Source organism: Equus asinus, chromosome 4, assembly GCF_041296235.1.
Source record: "Equus asinus isolate D_3611 breed Donkey chromosome 4, EquAss-T2T_v2, whole genome shotgun sequence".
NCBI lineage: Eukaryota > Metazoa > Chordata > Mammalia > Perissodactyla > Equidae > Equus > Equus asinus.
Window position 1 is genome coordinate 113,356,560 of NC_091793.1, and position 24,036 is coordinate 113,380,595.

At 41.4% G+C, this 24,036-nt stretch overlaps 1 protein-coding gene across 6 annotated transcripts in view; it reads right to left on the reverse strand.

Annotated features, from left to right (window-relative positions):
- The window catches only part of WIPF1 (WAS/WASL interacting protein family member 1), a 112,486-nt gene that overhangs the window by 61,178 nt on the left and 27,272 nt on the right, over positions 1 to 24,036 (reverse strand). The window contains exon 1 of one of the 6 annotated variants that reach the window (XM_070508135.1): positions 9,371 to 9,505. The exons of 2 other annotated variants lie outside the window; for them this stretch is intronic. The gene's annotated coding sequence lies outside the window, so the exon portion shown is untranslated. Of the gene's footprint in view, positions 1 to 8,408; positions 8,683 to 9,370; positions 9,506 to 24,036 lie in introns of those variants that run through there. 3 more of the 6 variants (XM_044768688.2, XM_070508133.1, XM_070508136.1) reach the window with 3 other exon arrangements.

Genomic DNA, 24,036 nt, shown 5'->3' on the forward strand with positions numbered 1-24,036 from the left:
TGTACGGGGTAGAAGCCAAACAAGAGACTTTTCTCATGGACCCTCTCATTTCAAGGAGTAGTTTAGCAAATACCTGAAATTTCTGAATGGAGCCCCATGTTTGAGGTTTATCATAAAACAGGTCACTCTGCATCGCCTCTTGGTCTATATTACTTTACTGAAATGTTCTGCTTGGCTTTCCTTTCTCCACGCTTTTGGGATGTAGAGTAGGGGAGGCTTAGGATACAGATAGTCCTGGGTCTGAATTCTGGCTCTGTGGACTGTGGTCCAGTCCCTTCATCCGTCTGAGGCAACGTCTGCCTCTGTCAACGGGGCTCATCCCGTACCTGCCTCGTAGGCTAGTCGAGGGTCTGATGAGAGAAAGACAAGTTTGATGGATGCTCTTCTTGTAAACTGAGCACAAGATTGAGAATAGAACTTTCAGTCTCTGTTTAGGGGAGGAACTGCCAGTGTTACTCCAGTGTACCAATTTTGGTATTTTTTAAATAGATGCTTTTTGTTCACTTAAGCTGACTAAAAAGCACATAAGTGAATTTAGAGGTCAAAAATGTAAGTTTTGCACAGACTTAGATCCAACCCGTGAGAACTCAGAGTCCTTCCTATTGAACGAAGATTACATACATCCTTTTCCCCAGGAAAATAGGTAGCATAGATCAATTCACTAATATTTGTATAACTGGCTCACATCGGTTTCATTGAAAATAAACGCAATTTGAATGATCAAGATAATACATAAACATTAAAAGATGAAAACAACTTCATAATATTTTCTTCAATTGCCTTGACAGATATGTAAAGAAAGGCTTGATTTGTTCAGATATTGAGCATTTGAAAAATAAAGCTTGATTTTGCCTACTTTGCTAAACATTTTTTCTCTCAAAATAAGAATTATGGAATCACTGAGGCTTAAGCAGTGAAAGGCAAGTCCTAAAACAAAAATCCTGACCCTTCCACTCTTAATGTACCCAAGTGAACATTCTCTCTGAGTTCAGTCCCAGACGTCAATCAGTGAATAAGTCCTTCTGCAGAGTCCCATTCCATGTTTCGTTTGTTTGTTTGTTTGGTGAGGAAGATTGGCCCTGAGCTAACATTTGTGCCAATCTTCCTCTTATTGGTTGAGGAAGATTGTCACTGAGCTAACATCTGTGCCGATCTTCCTCTACTTTGTATGTGGGGAGTCACCAGGGCATGGCTTGATAAGCACTGTGTAGGTCCGTGCCTAGGATCTGAACCTGCAAACCCCAGGCCACTGAAATGGAGCACGAAAACTTAACCACGACATCACCAGGCTGACCCCTCCCACTCCATGTTTTTATAGGGGTTTTAGAAGCTACAGATGCATTTAGCAGTAATATTAAACCATTAAGAACAATAAGAAAGACTAACTTCATCTAGGATTCTAACTCCTACGTTAAGACATGTATATCCAAGTGTCTACTCCACGTCTCCACACATTGTCTGTTAGACAGACATCTCAAACTCAACTCCATTTCTCTCTCCTCCAGCCCTACTTGCTCTGCTTACAGCCTGCTCATTTTGGTTTGATGGCATTTCCATTCTTCCTTTGCTTAAGTCAAACTCCCTGGAGTCTTCCTTGACTCCTCTCTTCTGCTTCCTATTGTTCAATCCAACAGTTAATCTTGTTGGTTCTACCTTCAAAATAACCAGACTCTAATCACTTCTCACCACCTCTAGCGCAGCCGCCCTGGTCCAAGGCGCCATCACCTCTCATGGGAGTACTGCAATCGCCTCCTAACTGCTCTCTCTCTTCCACTCTTGTTCTCCTACAATTTATTCTCAATACAGTAGCCAGAGGGATCCTTTAAATCCTAAAGCCAGATCATCATTTCTCCTTTGCTGAAAGTCCTCCCAAAGGTCCCTCTGCCTTTGAATGAAAGCCAGAGTTCCTACAGTGGCCTACAGGGTCCTCCAGGATCTCACCTCCTACTTCCTTCCTCCTCACTTCCTCTGCCTTAGTCACACTGGCTCCTTCTTATTCCTTGAATATGCCAGGCATGCTCCTGCCTCAAGGCCCTGGGCTGTCCCCCAGGTATCAGTAAGGCAAATTCTCTCACCTCTTCCAAGTCTTCACTCAAATGCCACCTTCTCCATGATGATCACCCTAACCACCCACATAACTCCATACACCCACCACTGCACTCTGCTCTTCCTCACCCTGCTGGACTTCTCTTTCCATAGTACTTATTGCTTTCTAACCTTCTAATATACTACGTAACACCCTTTTCTATTAGGGTTATTGTTATTGCCCACATTCTCCAACTAGAATGTAAGAGCCACATGGAAGGGGCTCAATAAATATTTCTGAATTAAGAAAAAATGCCCCAAAAAGGCAAAAGAAACCCCAAAAAACCCATAAAATACCCAGTGCCCAAAAAGGTCCTTGTAATGTCCAATAGTAGGACCCACCTATTATATCTCATTTTCTTCTTTTTATAATGGCTGTGGCATTTTGAAGAGGAGTGACAAAGAAGTAGGGCTGACACTGAGAAGAGGCTGCTGTTTGCCTAGGAAAGACCCCCCCTAAGAGTGGCATTGCAAGGGAGGGGTAGATCACTATACTTTGAGCGCAGGGACTCTGTCATAAACGTTCTAGAGCCTCCCTTTTATCTGAGAGCCAGAGAGATCAGACTCAGAATGACTGACTCACATTACAAATTCACAAGAGGCTGCTGGGCACACCAGAATTTACAAATGATGTAATTTCTTTCCAGTGCCCACGTCTACTGTCTAGAATGCACCCTTCTGAGATAATGGTACCCAGGACGCTGATTTAGTGCTCAGGAGGTGGTTCAGGGATCTTGGAATCAGGGCTAAGGATGGGTAAACCTCTTGAGGACCACTTATTCTATGCCATGGTGAGCCCTGATCTCCAGCCACACTTCACGATGGACAACCCCTCTCAATCCATATTCACATCCACAAGATTCAGAGTCTCTCTTTTCTGGCCAATCCTGTGGAACCACTGGGAATTTTTCCTCTCTGGGCTGTCCTCTCCTTTGCTCCATAAAGACTATCACCATTCATTGCTCACGAACTTTCTCCAGGTAGGATGGATTAGGTGTCTATCTACAAGATTACACCTGTATTGCTGCGCTGTCTCCCAGGAATTAAGCAGAAGTCTCTTAGTTGGAGTTCCGGGAGTTCATAAACTCCTCAGTCTCTTGGTGGACTCCTATGAGGCCTGGGTTTGGCCTCTGTAGACCCCAGAGGGGCACCTATTATTCAGATTCCAAGTCCTTGGGACCCTCAACATTGCAGCTGGTGACCTGTGCTGGGGTCAGGACCACTACTCTCACTAATTAGCTACTTTGATCACAAACAAATCACCTAACTTCCCTGGGCCTCAGCTTCCAAATCTGAAAATGAGAGGATTGAGCCTTCTAAGTCCCCTCTACTTCTAAAAATCCAGGATTCAATTTTTCACCTACCTCTTTAAGTTTTAAATAATGACAGCAGCATCTGAAAGCCTCTTTCCTAAACTTTTCCCAAGGCCAGATGTTCCTGGCACTGAAGTAGGAGAAAAAAAATAGTTTTTGAATAACCTAAGATTTTTGTCTTTTAGAGAAAATTATCCTCTGGCCTTTTCAATTCTCTTTCCCCTACTGCTACCTCCTTATGAATCGTTACAAAAAATTTTAAAAAGTAAACTATCCATCCTCTGAGATTCGTCAGGCTCTATCTTATACCAACATTATTTTTTTCCAAATTATTTTTCCTGTAGAAAATATCTCAAACATTTTTATTCTTGTACCTATGCTCATCAGCCTTGATTTGCCCATTTTGCAGAGAAAGTTATTAAATGCTCTGGGGAAGAGGAACAAAAAGCTTACAGAGAGAGGGCTAGAGGAGGAGGCATGCTGTCCACACAGGTGAGCTTAGGCCTGTATTTTCACAAGGTGATGGGTGTGAAAGGGCAGGAGCGAGAGTCAGGAGCAGAAAGAGGAGGAAAAGCAGAGGGAAGAAGAGAAACAGCAAAGGCATATGCTGTTTGCTTTGAAAGAGGTTTTAGGCAAAGCATTGGTGGCAGTTCATCAAGAACGTTTGTTTAGTTAAATGACTTTTGAAACTGGGACTTTCCTAACAAGTCACACCGCAGTGAGAAGGCAGAGTTGGAACACCAATTCCCTTCCCTGAACAGCTCTCGGTGTGCAGCCTTCTGCATAGCAGGCTGGTGAAGTACTGGGCAGCCTCTCCACTGGTCCCACACCCAGTTTTCAGAGGTTGAGATCATTCCCTAAGTCTCTAAAGCCTTTAAGGAAGACTAAATCTTTCCATAGCTGGCCTGGAAATGAAAGGAGATGATCTGAATTACCATTTAACAAATCAGTGATTTACTGAAAGAAAACCAATTTACTAGCAAACCCTTCAAATGAATCTATAGGTATTATACATGCATAACCTCCTACTCTGAACTTAGCAGCATATTCCAAATAACTGTAGGTTCCAAGATATCAGCTGATGACTTTTAATTGAAGAAACATATGCCATAAAGAATTTTTCCCCATTAAAGTATATATATTTGTGTGTGTGTGCAAACATGTATCCTACTATAAAAAAAGACTTTGTTTTTAAGCCACACTAGGATTACAAAACAATACAACGACTGAACTTAAAATACGACATATTATTAAAATCCAGACACAAACAAAAGCAGAAAGGAAGACTAATTCATACCAGAAAGCATCAAAACACACACTCTGGTGGTATCTAGCTAGTTAGACAGTCTCAAGGCAGTAACCTGTAATCAGTATCAAGAATTACAAAGCTAGTAGTATATGAACACCTCCTGGTGGAACTGGCATAGGCTGTCACATCAGCCAGGAATAAGTGCCTTGTAAATTCGGTTTGTGGCACCATAACAGGGTTCCGCTTCAAGGACTCATCTTTTCCCAGTTTATTCTTTTCAAGGAAAAGTTTTCTCTGTCCTTTCATAAACAAACAAACAAATAATTTTCATTTTCTGATGCCCTTTTTGGGGGGTGGGGAGACACTAAGAGGCTTTTTATCTTTTTGGAAACAAGCACCAACTCTAACTGATGGAAAAATGGAGGGAAATCGAAGTGGCGGAGTGAAAAATCAATCAGTCATACAGGCAATCCCTTCTCTGGAAGTGTCAGAGAGTACACAGGAGCATTAGCGATATTTTATTTAGAAGACAGCACCTGCAGCAGCAGAAGAACCACACAGCACTGCGTCAGGCTGTCCATCACACCTTCCCCACCATTTCCTTCCAGAAAATCTATAATCTAAATAAACACCATGGCCATGCCTTCAGAATAGTCTCACTGTTCTTGCTCCTTTTCTTGGGACAACAGCCCAAGTTCTCTTTAGGTCCTTACTACCCAGAAGCAAAATACAACATTTCATTTGAGGCATTCACGAAGGAAAATGGTAATGATCCTGTATTCTGAGGTATCTTCACATCTGTGGGTTTGGTGGGAGGGTGGCATAAGAAGACAGAATTACTGGATGATTCTCAGAAAGTGTGCTTATTCCTTGCATGGAGGCTGGTTGTAGTGAACAGAATAGAGGATAAGGCTTTTTCCTGAAGTTTATGTAGCAAAAAAAGCATAAATCATGGAAGGAATAAAAAGCATTCTTCAAGCTATCTCTTTTCTCTTTTTCTTCTCTTCTCCTCCATCAACTCTCAAAAACTGAACTCCTTATAAGCTGAAAACGACTGAGATTTTGTGTAGCATTTCAGAGTCAAGATAAAATTCATATTGTTGAAAAAAAAATCCTATCATTGAAACTCATGCTCCATCCTAGGGATGTAGACAACAGGAGGCAACTGCCTCATAACAGATGATGTGGACATTAGAACCTGCACATGCGACACTTTAAAAATCTGTGGTTCCCTAATATCTAGACTATATAAAGAACTCCTACAACTCAACAGCAAACAACCCAATAACCTCATTAAAAAATGGGCAAGGGACTTGCACAGACAGTTTTTCAAAGAAGATATATAAATGGCCAACAAGTATATAAAAAGATGCTCAACATTACTAATTGTTGGGAAATGCAAATCAAAACTAAAAAGATATCATCTTACACCCATTAGGATGGCTGCTATGACAAACAACAACAACAACAACAACAAATTGTTAACAAGTATTTTCTAGGATGCAGAAAAAGTGGAACCCTTGGTCACTGTTGGTGAGAATGTAAAATGGTACAGCTGCTATGCCAAACAGTAAGGCAGTTCCTCAAAAACTTAAAAATAGAATTAACATAGGATCCAGTAATTCCACTTTGGGGAATATATACAAAAGAATTGAAAGCAGGTTCTCAAAGAGGTATTTGTACACCCATGTTCACAGCAGCCAAAGGTGGAAGCAACCCAAATGTCATCCACAGATGAATGGATAAAGAAAATGTGGAATATACATATAATGGAATATTATTCAGCCTTTAAAAGGAAGGAAATTCTGGCTGCAACATGGGTGAACCTTGAGGATATTATGCTAGGTGAAAGAAAGTAGTCACAAGAAGATAAATACCATATGATTCCATTTGTACGAAGTGCTTAGAATAGTCAGTCATAGAAACAGAAAGGAGAACATGGTTACCAGGGGCTGGGAGCAGAAAGAAATGGGGAATAATTGTTTAATGGTTATAGAGTTTCCATTTGCAAGATGAAAAGGTTTTAGAGATTGGTTGCACAACAATGTGAATATATTTAACACTACTGAACTATACACTTAATGGTTAATATGGTAAATTTTATGTTTTATCACACTTTAAAAAAACAAACCTCTGGCTCCCAATACTTCCCAGTATGACAGTGATGATAACAACAGTAATACCTTACACAGGCCCAAGACCTTCTCTCTGAGAAGCCCAGAGAGCTCGGCCTCCAGACTTGCGCACGCCAAATCAAAAAGATGACCGAGGATGAATTCGATTGTGAGGGTTGCACTCATCAGTTTTATTTTTTATTTTCCTTTTCCCTACTACCATGAATGTTTTGTATCTCTCACCGTTTCATCTCTCTGAAACCCAGGCCACCCACACATCTGTGGACGCTGACTCTGAAGTGTCACTCTCTATGATCTGGGATTCTGGGGAGAAGAGGCCTGCCTCTATGTCGGGGTCCAGGAGAAGAGGGGCTTGTGAGGTCAGCTCCCTTCTTCTCCTTATTTAGCAAATTCAGGAACATACCCATGCACTCCCTCCCCAGCAAATTCACCAATTTCCCTTCAGGTGAGAGGTGACGACTTTTATCTTTTTCTACTTTTGACCTTGAAACTGAACTCAGTCTTCAGTTTGGCAGGAATTCCTGTCTAAAAATCACACCCGAGATTAATTTTCCAGGGGCTCTCCACTGTTCACACGATCCACCACCTTCTGCCATTGTGTCCTCCTCTTTTTCAGAACCACTTCCAGGTTTGGGGATCAGAGGCACCGCATAACAACCACACTTTATAAACCTTTCTTGAATCTCAAACACAAAGGAACACAGTGAAGGTGGACAGCTGGAGAAACGGGTGAGAAATGGCCGGGGAGACAACAGATGCCCCTCAGAAGAAATGGAAACAGCTTTTGGAAGGATGCATTTACAAAAAAGACGGCAGGTCCATCTGGAAAGTATTTTAACAAAATAAAAAGCCCTTTTCTACTACAAGCAGCAGAGTAGCAGAATACAAAACTCCCCGAACAACAAAGCTCTATGACCAATTTAAAAAGCAAAACAAAACTGAAAGAAGAGTTCCTTCGAGGGATGTCCAGCCACCGCCAAGCTGTAAGCCTCTTTCTGGTGCTGAGTGACACTCCTGGTGCCATTTGCAGGAGACCTTCCCACCGCAGTTCCCCTCCACGGGTGTCCTCCCATATTTATTTATGCAAGGGGCTCAAATACCGAGTCCAATCTCCCCTCCACCCCCCACCCCGGATGGAAATGTGGGCTGCTGTCAGAGCTAGAGCAGGGTTTCTGAAACCACTTGGGCTAAGATCTCCTACTTAGAATCCTCCCTTATTCTGTCAGCTTCCTCTCCATTTTCTTGCACTACACGGTAGTAAAAAATGAAAGAAAAAAAGAGGGCACTCTGAGGACATAACCAACAATGGTTTTTCTCTTTCATCACTGTTCTGGTTAGTTTGCGCTACCGGTATACAAACAACATGAGTCCACCAACCCCTCACCCCTCTGTCATTCTGTTTTTCAGTACAGAACTTTGTAGAACACTCTGGGCTGGAAGGAAGAGATGAAACAAGAAGCTCCCAACGCTGGGCTCTTCCCTTCATTGGTCTCCTTGCCTCTACCCACACATGAGCACAGCCGCAGACGACATCTAGTATGTTTTCAAAAAGCTCCAGAAGAACGCTCAGCAACCTCTCCGGCTAACTTGTTCTAATGCTTAGTAACCGCCCAAGAATGTACTTACTTATTCCTCTAACTCAGATTTGAGACATTTTCCTTCTTCATACAGGTCTGAAAGCAGCAGGTCATTGCATAAGAGCCTTTTATGGTCTTGAAGCTCTTTACCACACTGTCCCTCATTGGCTATAGGATGAATAATCATCTTGGGCCATCCTGCTATCTCTGGACTCTAATTTCCAACTCTTTAACCATCTCTCTGGCTCTTCCCTCCACTCTTCAAGTCTTCCTTTACGGAAGGAAGCACAGGCTGAAGTGAAGGCACGAGGCTCTGGTGACAGTCTAACCTGGTTGCTCCTCAGACCTGCAAGTCTGGGGCAAGCAGGGGACTTCCTCATCTCACATGCAAGCTGCCCCCTACCCCTTCTTCTCTACTCTCATTTTGTTAGTAACAGAAGGAAAGAAAAAAAACAAGGAAGGAAGAGGGCAGAAAAAATATAAAAGAAAAGGGAACTTAAGAATTTATAAAGATACGAGAAATGAGTTTAACAGGAAATAAAGCCAAAAGATTTTACCAGACAAAAAATACACAAAAACAACCAACTTTTGCGCACAGCCTGACAGCATGTTCTCACACATAAAATTTCTGTGTTTTCTACCCTGCGTACGCCAGCAAACACAAGCCGATTTGTCTCATTTCAGATTTATGCTAATAGGTAAACCTGAGGAGAGGCTCAGCCGAATTTCATGAAATAAGTTATTGAATGAACATCTGAAGGTTTTTTTTTAAAGCCAGAGAAGTTCTAAACAGGGAAATCAGAGATTCTGAGAATTTCATTTTCACGATAATGGCTCGATGTTTGTTCCCCTAACAACGTGTGGTTTCCAGCTACGCCCGGCTCTTACATTCAAAGCCAGAGCAGTTCTTCACCTTACAAAAATAGTTAAAGACAGTCTAAGGAAAGAACCAGTGAGGTATTTTAGAGCGGCTATGAAAGATTTTTCAAGGGGTGGAGGGAAAGCACTAACCTGTGTTGTTTTAATCCGCTGAAAATGACCCAGTTCTCAAGTTCCCCTGCTGTCTTCTAGCCAGTTTCCTGTAAATGTTGCATGTGACATTATACTTCCTCACTGCACCTTCTCTGACTGCCTCTCTGAGAGCGGTCAGAGGCATGTGATAAGATCGCTTCACGCTGGTGTAACCCTGTGTCTAAAGCCATGGCCAGCCGTCTCAGCTTGCTTTGGTCGTCCCTAGGGCACAGGTGGAGAGGAGACAACCTGGGAGGGAGGCAGGGAGAGTAATGTCTGGACTCCTGGCACTTCTGGCTCCACAGGAGGGAGCAGGGGGAAGGGAGAGACAGAGACTCCTAAGCCCTAAGTCGCCCATCTTGGGGATGGAGGTGAGATGGGGCAGTCCGCTCACTGCAGAGCCTGGGGCTCAGGTGCTCTCCTGTCATCAGGACAGGCCCCGATGCTGTGGCCTCAGGACCGCTGAGCAGGGCGGCCATGGCCCTGAGTCCTGGATGTCCCCAGGCTCCTCTCTGGAGGGTGCCGCCACAAAGGAGCACACCAAGGGCTCAGCTCACATTTCTGGATACTGCACTGACAACGGCCACTCACTCTGAGTTTCCTGGGACAGTCTCAGGTTCACAGCCAGTCTATTTAGTCCTGCTGTCAGATGGTGTGCCCTAATTCTTGGTTCAGCAAAGGAAGGCAGGTACTCTGTCTCCTAGGGCCAAATAACTGGCAGACGCTTCTCCCCTGCTGGCCTCCAAAATATCCCAGCCTTTAGGTTTCCCCTGAAAAAGGGTGACATGGTCTTCCTGTGGGATGGACGGTGGTGGGTTCCTGATGGCACATGAACCCTGGACGTGGGGGGCCCTGAGGCTGGCCTGAGAGCACCAGAGAGAGTGCCCGGACGTGCTCCCCTGTGCCCCACAGTGGGCAAGACTGGAGAGGAGCTGAGGGAGGACCAAGAGAGAAGCCCAAAGGTACCATTTCTAGCTTTCTTGTGCTGTGGTCAGTGCCTTCCTCAATCCTTTTATAATTCCCCGAGCTCTCTGCAGGGCCCAAACCTACTGGGATCTGTGGACGTAGGAAGTGGTGTGTGGGTGTAAAATGATGTCCTGGACCAAGGGGAATATTCTGCAATTTGTACGGCTTGACTCAATGCAGAAACCCCAAAGTTGTTTCTATTTGGCTACCCGGGCATAATTCCTTTTTAAAAAGTGCTTTTAAAGGGATTTTTTTGTTTTTTCAGAAAGGTAACCATAGACAAGCTCACTGTTCCAAGTCTTGGAAATATTACCCTATAATTCCCCAATGAAGTTTTCCGTGTGAGAACACCGAGCAGGGAAACGAGTGCTGAGAGTCAGAACTTTGGACAACAGTAAAACTCTGAAGTCTTGCCACACGATTGCATTTCTGCCTTTGGAAACACGCATAACTGCTTTACCATTCTGACAGCTGACGGCTGGTTTTCTAATGGAACTGAACAGTTAGATTAGCCAGTCAACATGGCTATGAGCACAGCATTAGCTTTAAAATAGGAATAATGGTAAAACTTGGCCATCTTGGAAAAAGAAAATATTACATAGATGATAAATAAGAATGACTCCATTTGAATGTATTTAAAAGTGTCACATTCTGAGTTAAGCTGCCAGTTCCATTTTTCAACTAAACAGTTACATATGTTCTCTTAAGCCATGCTCTGGGTGGAATTTTTTAAGGTCTTAAGAAAACGCTTTACAATTTTTCTTTAAAATTTCTAACCTGGCCTCCTGTCCGTGAATTTTTTTTTTTCTGTTTAGGCATTTAAAAAAAAATTTAACAGGGGCCGGCCCAGTCATGCAGTGGTTAAGTTTGCACGTTCCACTTTGGCAGCCTGGGGTTCGCCGGTTCAGGTCCTGGGTGCGGACATGGCACTGCTTGGCAAGCCATGCTGTGGCAGGCGTCCCACATATAAAGTAGAGGAAGATGGGCACGGATGTTAGCTCAGGGCCAGTCTTCCTCAGCAAAAAGAGGAGGATTGGCAGCGGATGTTAGCTCGGGGCTAATCTTCCTCAAAACAAAAAAGACTTTATTTTTTTAGAACAGTTATAGATTTACAGAAAAACTGAGAAGATAGCAGAGTTCCCACTCATTCTGTACCCAGTCTCTCCACTATTAAAATCTTACATTTAGTATGATATATAAGTAACAGTTAATAAGCCAATATTGATAGATTATGATGAGCTGAAGTCCATAGTTTATTTAGATTTCTTTAGTTTTTCCCCAATGTCCTTTTCTGGTCCAGGATGCCATCCAGGACATCACATGACATTTAGTCATCATATCTCCTAGGCTCCTCTTGTTTGCAACAGTTTCTTAGACTTTCCTTGTTTTTGATGACTTTGACAGTTTTAAGGAGTACTGGTCAGGCATTTTGTGGAATGTCCCACAATTGGGATTTGTCTAACATTTTTCTCATGTTATGGGTTATCTGGAGGAAGACCACAGAGGCAAAGTACCATTTTAATCCCATCATATCAAGCATGTACACTGTCAACATAAGCTAATACTGTTGATGTTGGCCTTGATCGCCTGAGGTTGCGTCTGCCAGGTTTCTCTACTGTAAAGTTGCTCCCCATTTGTTCCATAGCGTACACTCCGGAAGGAAAACCTTGAGGGTAGAGCATTTATACAAATTATTTGGAATTCTCCTGCATGGAAGATTTGTTATTCATTTATTCAATCATTTATTTATATCAGTATGGCCTCAAAGATATTTGCTTTATACTTTCAGGTATAATTCAACACTACTTTATTTTCTTGTTCAAATTGTTCCACCTTTGGCCATTGGGAGCTCTTTCAGTTGGTTCCTGAGCTCCTCTGACATACTCCTGTCAATATTGTTTGTTTGTGAGCCCTTCCTTACTTTCTGGCACTACAAGATGCTCCAGGCTCATCATGTATACTACCCCCAACTGTCCATGACTTTTTCCATCTTAACAAGAGAATGAAAGAAAAGAAATCCACAGACCTGAGAAAATTTTTATTTGCCTTCAATTTTATTAATAATTACTAATTAGTATTAGTAAAAGTCTTTTTTAAATTGCTTTCATAAAATTAGTCCCAGCCTCTACCAGCAAGAAAACACCAAAAAACCAAGTGAGTGAAGGTCTGCATTTCCTTAATTCCAAGATGCACGTCTGTGTTGGTAGTGATTTTTTCCTTCATTTTTTAACATTCCTGGAATCAAAGTGTACATTTAATATCATGTCTTTTTTTCCCTTCTCCTTACCTGTCATTAATTTGATGGTAGACCTTACAGCTGATGATGTCTTGGAAACAGAGGAAGCAGAGCAGTCCATTAGCTTTTGTTTGGGCCACAGACGTCATTTAACTACTTTCATTGATTTTTTTCCCCAACTGAGCAAATATTTTGATTAAAGTGGTTTGATGTCTAACATCTACAGACATTAAAAAACCCCAAGATTTTTACCTGCTCCCAGACACATTCTAACTTTACCTCAAACCACAAATTCTCATCAAGTCCTAAATATAGATAAAAGAGGAGGGGTGTTAAATTCTTTTCAATTTTTTTCTGGGTTTACTCTCCAACTCCCTGCACTGTGTCACTTTTTCAAGATCTCATGAATCCATCATCATGCCTGAGGAGCCTAATGCTGACACTGAAGGGTTGTGAGAAGGATGTTTCACTCTTGATGAGAAGTAAAAGTGCTCACTGGTCAGAAGCAGATCAGAAAGGACTCCCTGATTCTGCCTTTCCTGCTGGAGAAGCCAACCGACTGCTAAAGAATGGCAGAACTGGCCATTCCTCTCTCTCTAGCCAGGATCTTCTCTCCAGCTCGTGAATCATTGCTGCTTTGGGAGCATCATGCTTTACAGATTTTTTTCTTTTAATGGACAGAGACTTGTTCAACCATTCCTCATGGGCATACTTCACAGTCACAGATGAAATGCCTACTCTTTTCATCCGGGTAGGCAGAACTTGGCTACTTTAAACACTATTTTCTGCCCTACTCCTGTGTAAAGTGTACTAAGACACTGACAGTGCCCTAATCATCTCATCAGCATCCAGAAGAGACTGAAAGAGATGCTACACTGACTTTCTGAGGCAACCATTTCCAGCTCTTCCCACGTGCCAGGCACGGAGCTAAGCTCTTGACATCCATACTTTCACTTAATTCTCACTGCAATCCTGTGAGGTAGGTACTGCGATCCCCACTTTACAGATAAGCTAACCAAATTAGGCTAAATAAGCTGTCCAGGGCCCCCTCATAAGACTGACACCAAAGACTCAGAGCCTAATGCTACTCTTTGCAGCAGGTAGGTTTACCATTTATAGCTCATAAATGGGCATGTTACTGAATACAGTCCTGTCCTCTAATTATTTTCTTTACATACTTTTTACTTCAACCAAACCTAAGTGGCAATGAGGACAGGGACAGTGTCTTTTATTCCATTAACTCCGCATTCCATCCTCATTCCAGCAGCTTTCCCGTCAACCCTGCACTTCTGCTTTACTGCCAATCTAATTTTTTTTAATAAATTAGAAAAATTTATTAGAAAAAATTATCATTTTTCTAATAAAGGTAAATAAATTACCTTCATTATTTCCCTCCACTACGGTTTTTTAAAATTTTTCATTTATTATCTTCTTAAATTACAAGCTTATTTTCTTTATTTTCAGTCCTTTTAAATAAAAGCCTTAACATTTTATCTATTTTTAGTCCTATCTCACATGTTTCAATGCATTGTATTCTCATTGTTAATTTTATAATAGTCTATATAGGTTTCAGTAATGATTTTCTTTTTTGACCCAAAAATTATATAAAAGGATCATATTTTAGTTTCCAAGGCTGGGAGGGAGGTGGGGCCAGGAGCCATCTCATGTTAATTTTCAATGCTCTGTTATTATTATATGTGGCCAGTATGTCTACTTCTTGTTTAACTGAAAAGTTTCCTTGTGGTCTAGTATTTCATCAGTTTTTGTAAATGCTCCATGGTCCTTTTAAAAACTGTGTGTATTTCCTATTTGCTGGGTTAGGTCAATAATGATAATGACGTTATTTTAAATCTTCTGTTCCTACTTATTTTTGTCTACCTGATCAAACTCTGAAAACATTCTGTTAAAGTCTCCCATTATGATTATGGAAAACTTTGTGTTTTTAAATTTTTAACTTATTATATTTTTATTTGTATTATTTTATTTGTATCTTTAACAGATTTTGCTTTATCTAATTCGGCGTTAAGATGTTTGGTGTATAAAGGTTTATTATTATTGAATCTTCTTCTTTGCTCATATCTCTTATTCTTTTATGTCTTGCTTAATATTTCTTTTTACATTCAATCTTACACTTTTTAATATTAATATTACCATCCCTATTTTTGTTTTGTTAGTTAGCATTCACTAACCTATCTCTTTATTTTCTTCCTTCCTGTGTAATTTTGGTACACACATGACTCCTGAAGACAGCATATAGCTAGATTATTTTTTTAATCAATCTGAGAGTCACTGATTTTATTAGAGGAATTTAACTTAGTCACATTTATCATTACATGTTTACCTTATTCCTGCCATTTTACGATACGTATTCTGTTATATTTTCTTCTTCTTTCCCCCCCCCTTTTCTTTACTTTTGCTCATTGACCATGATTTTTATTATTGTAGTATCCTCTACCCCTGGCTGTGTGTTTGTTTTAATATCCAATGGTGTAGAAATCCTACCTATACTTTTTTCCTAAAGATCAAATATATGTGATCTTTCTTGGTGAACATCAGAGAACTGCATAGTAGGACCCTGTTAAATGCTAAGGTCAGTCCATTGTTTTAGGAAATTTAATGGTAGGTTCATGTTAATAACAGTAATAACTTTTGTGTGTTGGGGGGGAGGGGGATGACATTACAAAGGCATCAGAAACCCTTCTAAAAGAGTACACTGCCAGGTCTCCATTCACTTCCCTCCCCCATTTCCTATAAGAAAGACTGGCTATAGCTTCTCACAGAGCAAGTAGGTAAGTGTGGGGTAGAGTGACAGCCAAGAACCCGGTGGCTGGGACATAGCAAGGAACATTCTGAGGAATGCATCTGCAAATTCTGGACTCTGAGACATTCAGGCACTTTGGAAATCTGCAGAAGTGCCTGTAGAAGAGAGGCTGTCAGGGTGGGTTCCTGCTACCTCATTTCCAGTCACTAGAAGTCGTCATCAGCTGAGGAATCTATTCTAGAATTAGGCAAGAGGTCAACAGTAAGATCACAAGAATCTAAACATAACCTCTAAAGGGCTGGGGAATTCAGATGAGAAAATAATGTTGCTAGACCTGCTCAGAGGCTAGAATTCTGAGTTTCCTAATGTCTACTAAAGAAAGCACAGTAGTCAACAAGAATCTGCACCTTTTTTTCCCCTTAAAATGAGGTAGTTTTCACTTTTTTAAAGCTTTGATACCAGTGCAGGGATGGGAGAATCTCTGGGCATAAAAGACCTAAGCAGGTATTGTTTGGGTGTGTTTGTACTCATGTTTGAATGAAGGTTAACATTAAAATTCCATATTTAATTTTTCACGGGGAATCCCAGGGTAGTGGGTGGGAGGGAATAGGAACAAAGGTGTAGCAACTATTTAAAGACCTGCTGGTAACTCTCAATTTACTGGACTGACATCCTGATTTGGACCACAAAGAAGTGATAAAATACCATAAAAGAGTGTTTCTGTTCTAACATATTTAAAAAATTAATTTAGCCTCAGAAACATTTTATGAATTAAACATTACTCATTCTCATAATACAAAAGGGGAGACTAAGGTTCCAAAAGTTGAAGAGATTTGTTCAAACAAGTAAATAAGTGATAGACTGGATTTAAACCCAAAGCTTCTGACTAAACCCAAAGTCCAGTGTCATTTCCAGTATACACCAAAACCGTCTCCTCGTTGTTCGGTCTCTGACAGAAATGTACACCCATGCATGCCACACGCACATTGTGCAGAGAGGAACTGTAGCAAGGCACGCCCTTGGCAGTCAGTGCTTCACAATGTAGGTCAAACAGTCCAGCCAGACCCCAGGGCAATTGTTTCTACACTGACCCTGGGGGATTTTTGGAGCATTATGTCATGCCAAAGGCTTTCCTCATTAGCAATTATACAAAAAAAGACACCATGCACCACGTTTCTGAGCCCCTGGAGCAGATAAAGGGAAAATGAAAGATCAAGAAAGTTCTCTCGCTGATGCACTGCATTCTGGTACATTTGTTTATACCACTGTAATGTAATGTAAACCAGAACTACCAAGTTCTCTGGCTAGCTGTCTTCGAAGCCAGAGCCCTACCTAGTGGAGTCATTCTTCTTTGGCATACTACAGGACCCTATGACAACAACCAAACTAGATCTTTCCAATATCATGCAGCTGAATTCCAAATAACTAGGCCCCTCATTCATCTTTGTTGATGATCAAAACATTGAAAGGATATGGCAAATCCCCTTGTTCACAAAAAGACCGGCTAGGGACACACAGAAAGCCTTGCCATTCACCCAGGCGTTTTAAGAGGCCTCATAAATACAGAACTTCAGAGGTAGTAGACAGTTCTAAGAACCAAGACACTCTTACACATTTCTTGCTCCTTTCTTTTAGGTTGAATAGAGAATAGAAGAATACAAGGCAATATAAACAATTCAAAAGTGTACCAAGTGTGTTGGGAGAGATCATGAATGGGTATACGCAGATTTGTGGCTCTGATTCAGAATCTGTGTCTTCCTCACATTCATAACATGGGACCAAGAGAACATCTAATTAATTGCCTATTTGCACAATCTTCCTACTCTGATGCATCCCTCCCCTCCACATTTAAGAGCATATAGAATACGACAGAATTGGTAAACAAGCTCATGCCATCCCTAAAAGGAAGGATTCTGGAACTAAACTACCTAAGTTCAAGTCCTAGATCCCCTACTTACTAGTTGCAGTGGATTCCTTTATTCTTTTGGTTCCCAGTTTTCTCATCTGTAACATAGGGATAATTTTATGAGTATTGAATGTGATGCTACATTCAAAGAGCTTAGCCAGTGCACTGAATAAATGGTGGCTACTGTCAATGTTAGTAGGTAGAAATTTTATTATCAGGAAATTCTATAATAGAATTTCTCACAAGAAATGCAATCAAGAATCAAATAACGAGCTTTATTTCTGAGGGTGCTGTGCATGCAGGAAATAAAGGACGTTCAGGAGTCAGGGGCAGTGGAGCTACAGGTTCTCCAGTCATCCTAGAGAGGCACAGTTCATCCCGGAAGTAGAACAGGAAATTCATATGGGTACTTTGAGCCGGAAGTGGTGTAGCTTTTATGCTTCTAAATTTGGAAGAGTTGGATGTATTTATATCTGATCAAAAATAAGGACGAAAATGGTATGTGAATTATCTCTCCATAATTTTTTTTAAAAATTAAGAAAGTTTCATGGCCAATGAAAAACTATGTTGATGAGAGAGACAAAGAGGTTTAGCAGTGGCCATGAGTGTAGAGAGAGGAACAGAATTTTGGAGAAGCTGTTTATGTGGTGTGAAGCGTAAAACTTCTAAGCCATGCCTTTTAGAAAAACTTGGATTAAAGAGAGATATTATTCTTCAAGGCTTTCTGATGTTTTCTTTGAATGGGACTCCAAGTAGAATCTGGGCCACGTGGGGCCTCAGGACTTATTCAGGTTACAATTAGAGTGTGGGTCATATCTAGCCGAGCAACATCAAACCCAACCAAATGGGTTTATCACATACTTTCCGCATTGTGATTTGGATTTTGAAGTGCCTGCCGACAGGCTGAATTACATGATTCTGTAAATTAGGTAAACTTCCAAAAGATAAACATCTCTCAAGATTTTATTAATTACTCACAGTCACTCTGAATGGGTAACACTATATTTTGTATCTCAGCATCTATTATTTTCTTTGCCTTCAATCAACTTCTAGAAATAAAGTTGGCGCTCTAGGAGGTACCTACAATGAAACAAGGTGTTATTTACTAAATTACTGTTGCATATCTCTCAATGATATACTTACACTATTGAAAGCAAGCTAATATTCACCAATTAATTTCCAAGGACAAATTTATGTACAAAAATGATCAAACATCTCTATAGCTAATAACATAAATGTGTTTATTGAAATATATTTCCTGAACATTTTATATAAACTGTATTTTAACTTCAGGGGCACTGTAGGTCATTAATCACAGTGATGGAAGTGGAGGGAGACTAGGAGTTAATGGAATATTACAATGAGCTGATTATGGTTTTTGTTTTTAATAACCATACTTCCCTTTTTATTGGAAAATTACCACCATCAACTGTAATATTCATCAAAGCAGGCTGAAATTTTTAGTAACTAGACTTTGTAGGTGTGAAGGCTTCCTAAACAATAAGGAATATGCAGGGGGAAGGTAAGTTGTGACAAGTAGTGTGCTTCCAAATGTACAACTAAAGGTACAAATTCAGCTCAAAAAAATTTATCTAACTTGATTCAAGACAAGGATTTAAGGTTACAAAAATAAAAATAAACAAAGCAAAACCATCACCACCCTGGGTTGTCCTTAATGATAAACTGCCTTGTGCTATCCTAATTGTAAAAAAAAAAAAAAAAAAATTTAGGCACCCCCAACCAACCTGCAAACTGCGGACTGACACACTTTGGGATTACATTTCTCATTTGCACAGTTGCATAACAGGCCTATTTCACTTACATAAATCCAACTCTTGATGCTTGAAGGAGAGAGACAGAGAAAATAATGTAAATAGTGACAGCCTTTTCACCCACCATTCCACACAATGAGCGTACCCCCAGAGTGCCCTAAGATGAGAGAGAGGAATCTGCGGTTGTCACCAGTGCCACGCTGGGTGTGATTCCAGTCTTTAAAAACACATATTTTTCACATGCCAGGGCCCATAAATGGCAGCCAGCCCCTTCACCTGGAGCTCAACCAAGGAAAGAGCGATCAAGAGTAATTCCAAAGAGGTGCAATTTCTACCTTAGTCACAACTGTAAACGCCAACTTGACTGGACCAAAGGTAAGTCTTTATCTCAACATGATTCCTCCTGTCCTGACAATGGTAGCTCAGAAACCCTGCTATTGTAGTAGCTTTCAGGCTCAGCTATAAACCACCACTCCCTCTGGGCAGTCCCTCCCTGATGTTCTCCTTCTGCCAAGTTGATGAAGTAAAGATTTGAGACAGATTTTTTTTTTGGAACAGAACCCTTTTATTGTTGTCTAGCACCTGTGCCAGTTTCATGTCTCTCTAAAGGAGACAGGAACTTCGGAGCATTATTGGCCCTTTTAAAGGAAAAGAAGGGTGGGTAGGCACACCCAGAGCTGAGTGAATCTCTTAACAAATGAGAACGTGCTACTAAAACCATCAAGCACACCCCTGACATGCTCCCCACCAAAGTCTGCTTTATCATCCCCTTAAAAAAATCTGAAACAATATGTAACAAAACAAATAATTACTTTCCATCTCTCAGTACATCTCTAAAGTAAAGACTGACACTTATGGCAATAAGCACCCCCAAGAGAGGTGTTCTGTCTCCTGGGATGCCAATCTTGGCCTTGGTTCAGGGGTCAGCCTCTTTATTCTGGACTTTCCCCAGCAGAGCCACGCCCCCTCACTCCATTGCACCAGTAGTCTACCACACCACTCCTTTACAGGTCTACGTCCTCCTGGGAGGGAGAAAGGGGCTTGGGACCTTGCAGGTATTTCCTGAATGAACGAAAGATTACTGCCTCCCCACAACGAAAAACAGAGGAATCCTTCATTCTCAAATCCACAGTGCAGTTCACCAGTTTCATAAATGGTCCACTCTGTGTACGCACAAAGTACAATAGCTTCAAAACAAAAAATCCTGATTCAGATTCTAAATTAACCTGTTTAGTAACTTATAGATCTTAAGGCCAAAACTGGATATAAAACTCCCTTTGTCCGTCCTTCTGCAGTCTGTTGTATATTGAAGTGTTTCCCGGACCTTCTATTCTCACTGACTCCCAATGCCATCCTGACTGCTCTTCTCAAAAAGGATGAACTCTTCAGCTTTTCAGTTTTCTTTTTAGGATTAAACATAAAAAGTACACCTCCTGACAACATTTTTTAACAAAGACAGGTATTCAAGTAAGACAGAAAGTCTTTGACAAAGAGAAACCACCCATCTATCTTCAGTCATACCTGTGCTAAGGACCTTTGTTCTGGTTCAACGTGCCCAGGAGCTCTCTGCAGGATGGGCAGTGAGCAATGCCCAAGCAGATGCCTGCATGAGAACTCATGTGTGACTGCCACACAGCTTGGATGAAGCCAACACCAAGGCGAACTTATGTGTAGAGACAGCCTAATTGACTGGCATCGCATGTGCCATGGATTTGCTTCCCCTGACCTAGGAACATGACTTTGACCCACAGGGAGCTGGCTTTCTATGTTGCTGGCCGGGCTGAAAATGCAGCAGTTGAAAAGAATGAAGACTTCTCCTCTGCCCTGTGATCTACCACACCCTGATTTTCAAAAATCAAACTGAATTATCTGTACATAAAAAGACCACTAGACTGATTCCAAATGGAAGTACTAAGACTGTTATTACAGATCAGCTGCTTCTAAAGCATGAGCTCCCTCAGGCCCTAATAGCCTGGTCTTCCTGTATAAGCTCATATTGCTTTGTAAATGCTCTTAATGGCACAAACTACTAGCATTATCCATTAACCTAAAATAATTATTACATTAAGTGTTTATGTGTATCAACCGTGTTATCTTTTTTTTAAAACCCTGAGTGCTTTTTTAATGTGTTGTCTAATTCATCATCATTGTGGAAAGCTGTTATTTCTACTTTAGAGGTGGTGATGTGGAGTTACTGCTAAATGAAAAATAACAGTAACACATCCTTCCAAGCAAACTATAAAATCGCAGACGAGCTTGGTTTGTTACCTTTCACCCTGGGTCTCAGTTCAATAGACATCTGTTAACTGATTAGCTAACTCTCCCATGCTTATCTTGTATGGAAAAAAACTAGCAGTAATATGGCACATTTTGATGGGACCAGGTGGTTCATACAGTCAAGCTCCTGTAAGCACAATGATGCATTATATGGTACCGACCCAAGATATAAAGCCAGGAAACCCTGTTGGGTGAGTGTTCTAGCTATCTACTGCTGCATAACAAATGACCCCAAAACTTAGCTGTGTAAAACAACCACTTCATTATCTTCACGGATTCCGTGGGTCAGGAATTCAGAAATTTCACAATGGAGACAACTCTTCTCTGTTCCATAATATCTGTGGTCCTAGCTAGGATCATTGATAAACAGGGGGCTAGAATACCGGGGCTGGAGAATCCATTTCCAAGATGGTTTCTTCATTTATGTCTGATGCAAGCCTTGGAAGGCTAAAGGATGGGCTCAACCAAGACTGTCAACCAGAGAACTTACATGTGGCCTTTCTGGCATCTAGTTGGACTTCTTGGGGGCTTAAGTCCCCAAAAGCAAGTGTTCCCAATAAACAAGGCAGAAGTATGGTCTTTAATGACCAGCCTTGGAAGGTACATGGGGCCACTTCTGTTGCACTCTCTCGGTGGGAGTAGTCACAACCCCCTTCCCCCACCAGATTCAAAGGAAAGGGACATAGACCCACCTCTCATTGGGAGAAGTGTCAACATATTTGCAGCCATGTTTTCAAACACCTACAGTGAGAGTTCAGTTTCCTGTTGTCTGGTGCACCAACATTTTGAACTTGAACTTTTATTGATAAGCATGTGTATTTACAGAATATCAACCATAAATGGCTACAATTATATTTCCAGATGATCAGCTTCTGAATTGTGAGCGGTCATAGTTCCGGGGTAATATAATGCCTACATGGGTATTAGGTAAATATTAATTTGGAAAAACAAGAAAGTAAACAACTGGCACAAGATCTGTTGGCATGTTTGGCCTTTAATTTTATCAAACGTATTCAGCTAGGCAAAAAATGATGTTTTCCCTATCTCTATTAAGGCTACATAGCGATCAGATGCCCCAAATTAAATCAAAACCTTTAAGGAGCTAGGGAACCTAGGAGAGAACAACTTAACTGCATAGAACTAACTAGTCAGCTTAGGTGGCAAGCTGACACTCCTATCAGAGAGGCAGGTCAAGCAGTAAAAGGAGACTGGGGTAAGCCAGTGGCAATACTGGGGACTGGGGTTAACCGAGCACAGTGAACACACAGGGACAATACCTCTTACTTAAGACTCTATAAGAAACAGACATCACTGTAGTCCTGTGCCCTACAAAGTCCCTCTGGACACCTGAAACGAGCTTTCGAGTCTCAGCCTTCTTGAAGATGGGCAGCGCCTCCACCATCGATCGTCTGATAGAATGCCACCCACCAGCAAAGCACTACTCGTGTATCTGTCACAGAAGCAAGAGATACGGGATCATGGACATTGGCATTTCTGCGCTTGACAACCTCTCCTGGCAGACCACCACATGATTTTCCCTTTAAAAAGTCTGTTTTGAACAATCCCCTTCAAAAAATCTCCCTCCATCTCCTTGAAGAGAAAATTCAAATAGAGTTCTCACTCATCAAACATAAGACAGAGGCAGTTTTAAATCATTTAAATTATTTATCCTTCATTGTTTAATGCTTTATACCATTCCTCCATGCATAATTTATTATACCATTTATGTTTATTAAAAATTGATCACGAGGACTTGCTTTCTCTCCTTTCTCTCAGGCTACAGATATTTCTCTGTCAGATCACTTAGGAATAGATAACAATTTTTTAAAAATTCACTTTAATGGTTTGTGTGTCCCTTTCTTTTCTTAGGGCTCCTTTTCTTCCACAAAAGGAGGTTACCACAGTGTACTATCTTAGTATATTAACTGCTCATTTCCTTTTTTACATAACAAGAAAGCTTACCTGAAGGCCCTCTGAGGCTTTCAGGAAAAAACCCTTACTTTTCTAACTTTTAGAATGAAGATGTAAAAAGGAGGCATGAAAACATAACATTCTAGCGTCTTCCACGACAGAGGTCATAGGCTGTGGAGCCATCTCCTTCTCTTTGCCTTTTCTATTCTGTTCCTTTTTTTCTCCTCAGATGACTCATTTTCCTTGCCTTTGTTATGTCTTCAGTGACTTCTGAACTTTCTTCTAACTGGCTTGGTTTTTTTTTCTCTTCTCCTTTTTCCAATTTCTTCCCCAATCCCCTTGCCCTTGCACTTCTCCACCCTGTGACCCGAGGTGCTCTCTGTAGGACACCAACCCCAAATCCTGTAACTCTCCATCACCAGTGTCTCCAACCCACTGCTCTCAAAGTGGAAGGTTCAAAAAGGTGACATCCCTGGACACCCCTGCCTCAGACCCGGCCACTCTTCTCCGTGGGAGGGCCGGGGAGAAGCAGAAAGGAACAGTTTGAGAGAGAGGTGCGGCAGTTAAGCAGCAGCTAGGGACCTCACAACATATTAGTCTGAAAAAGGTTTGCAGTGGCTAAAACCCACAGGAATCAAACTTGGTACACTCCAGTTGGCTCTCCTTGGTACTTCCAGCCCACCCCAATGGGATCCAATCTTGCCCCTCTTCTAGGGTTCCGTAATGGAGTGGATGAGACCACCACTGGTTGCCCAAGCCAACCTGAGGGTCACCCCCACCTCCTCCCTCTCAGTCATTCTCATAACCAATCAATCAATCATCAAGACTTGTAGATTC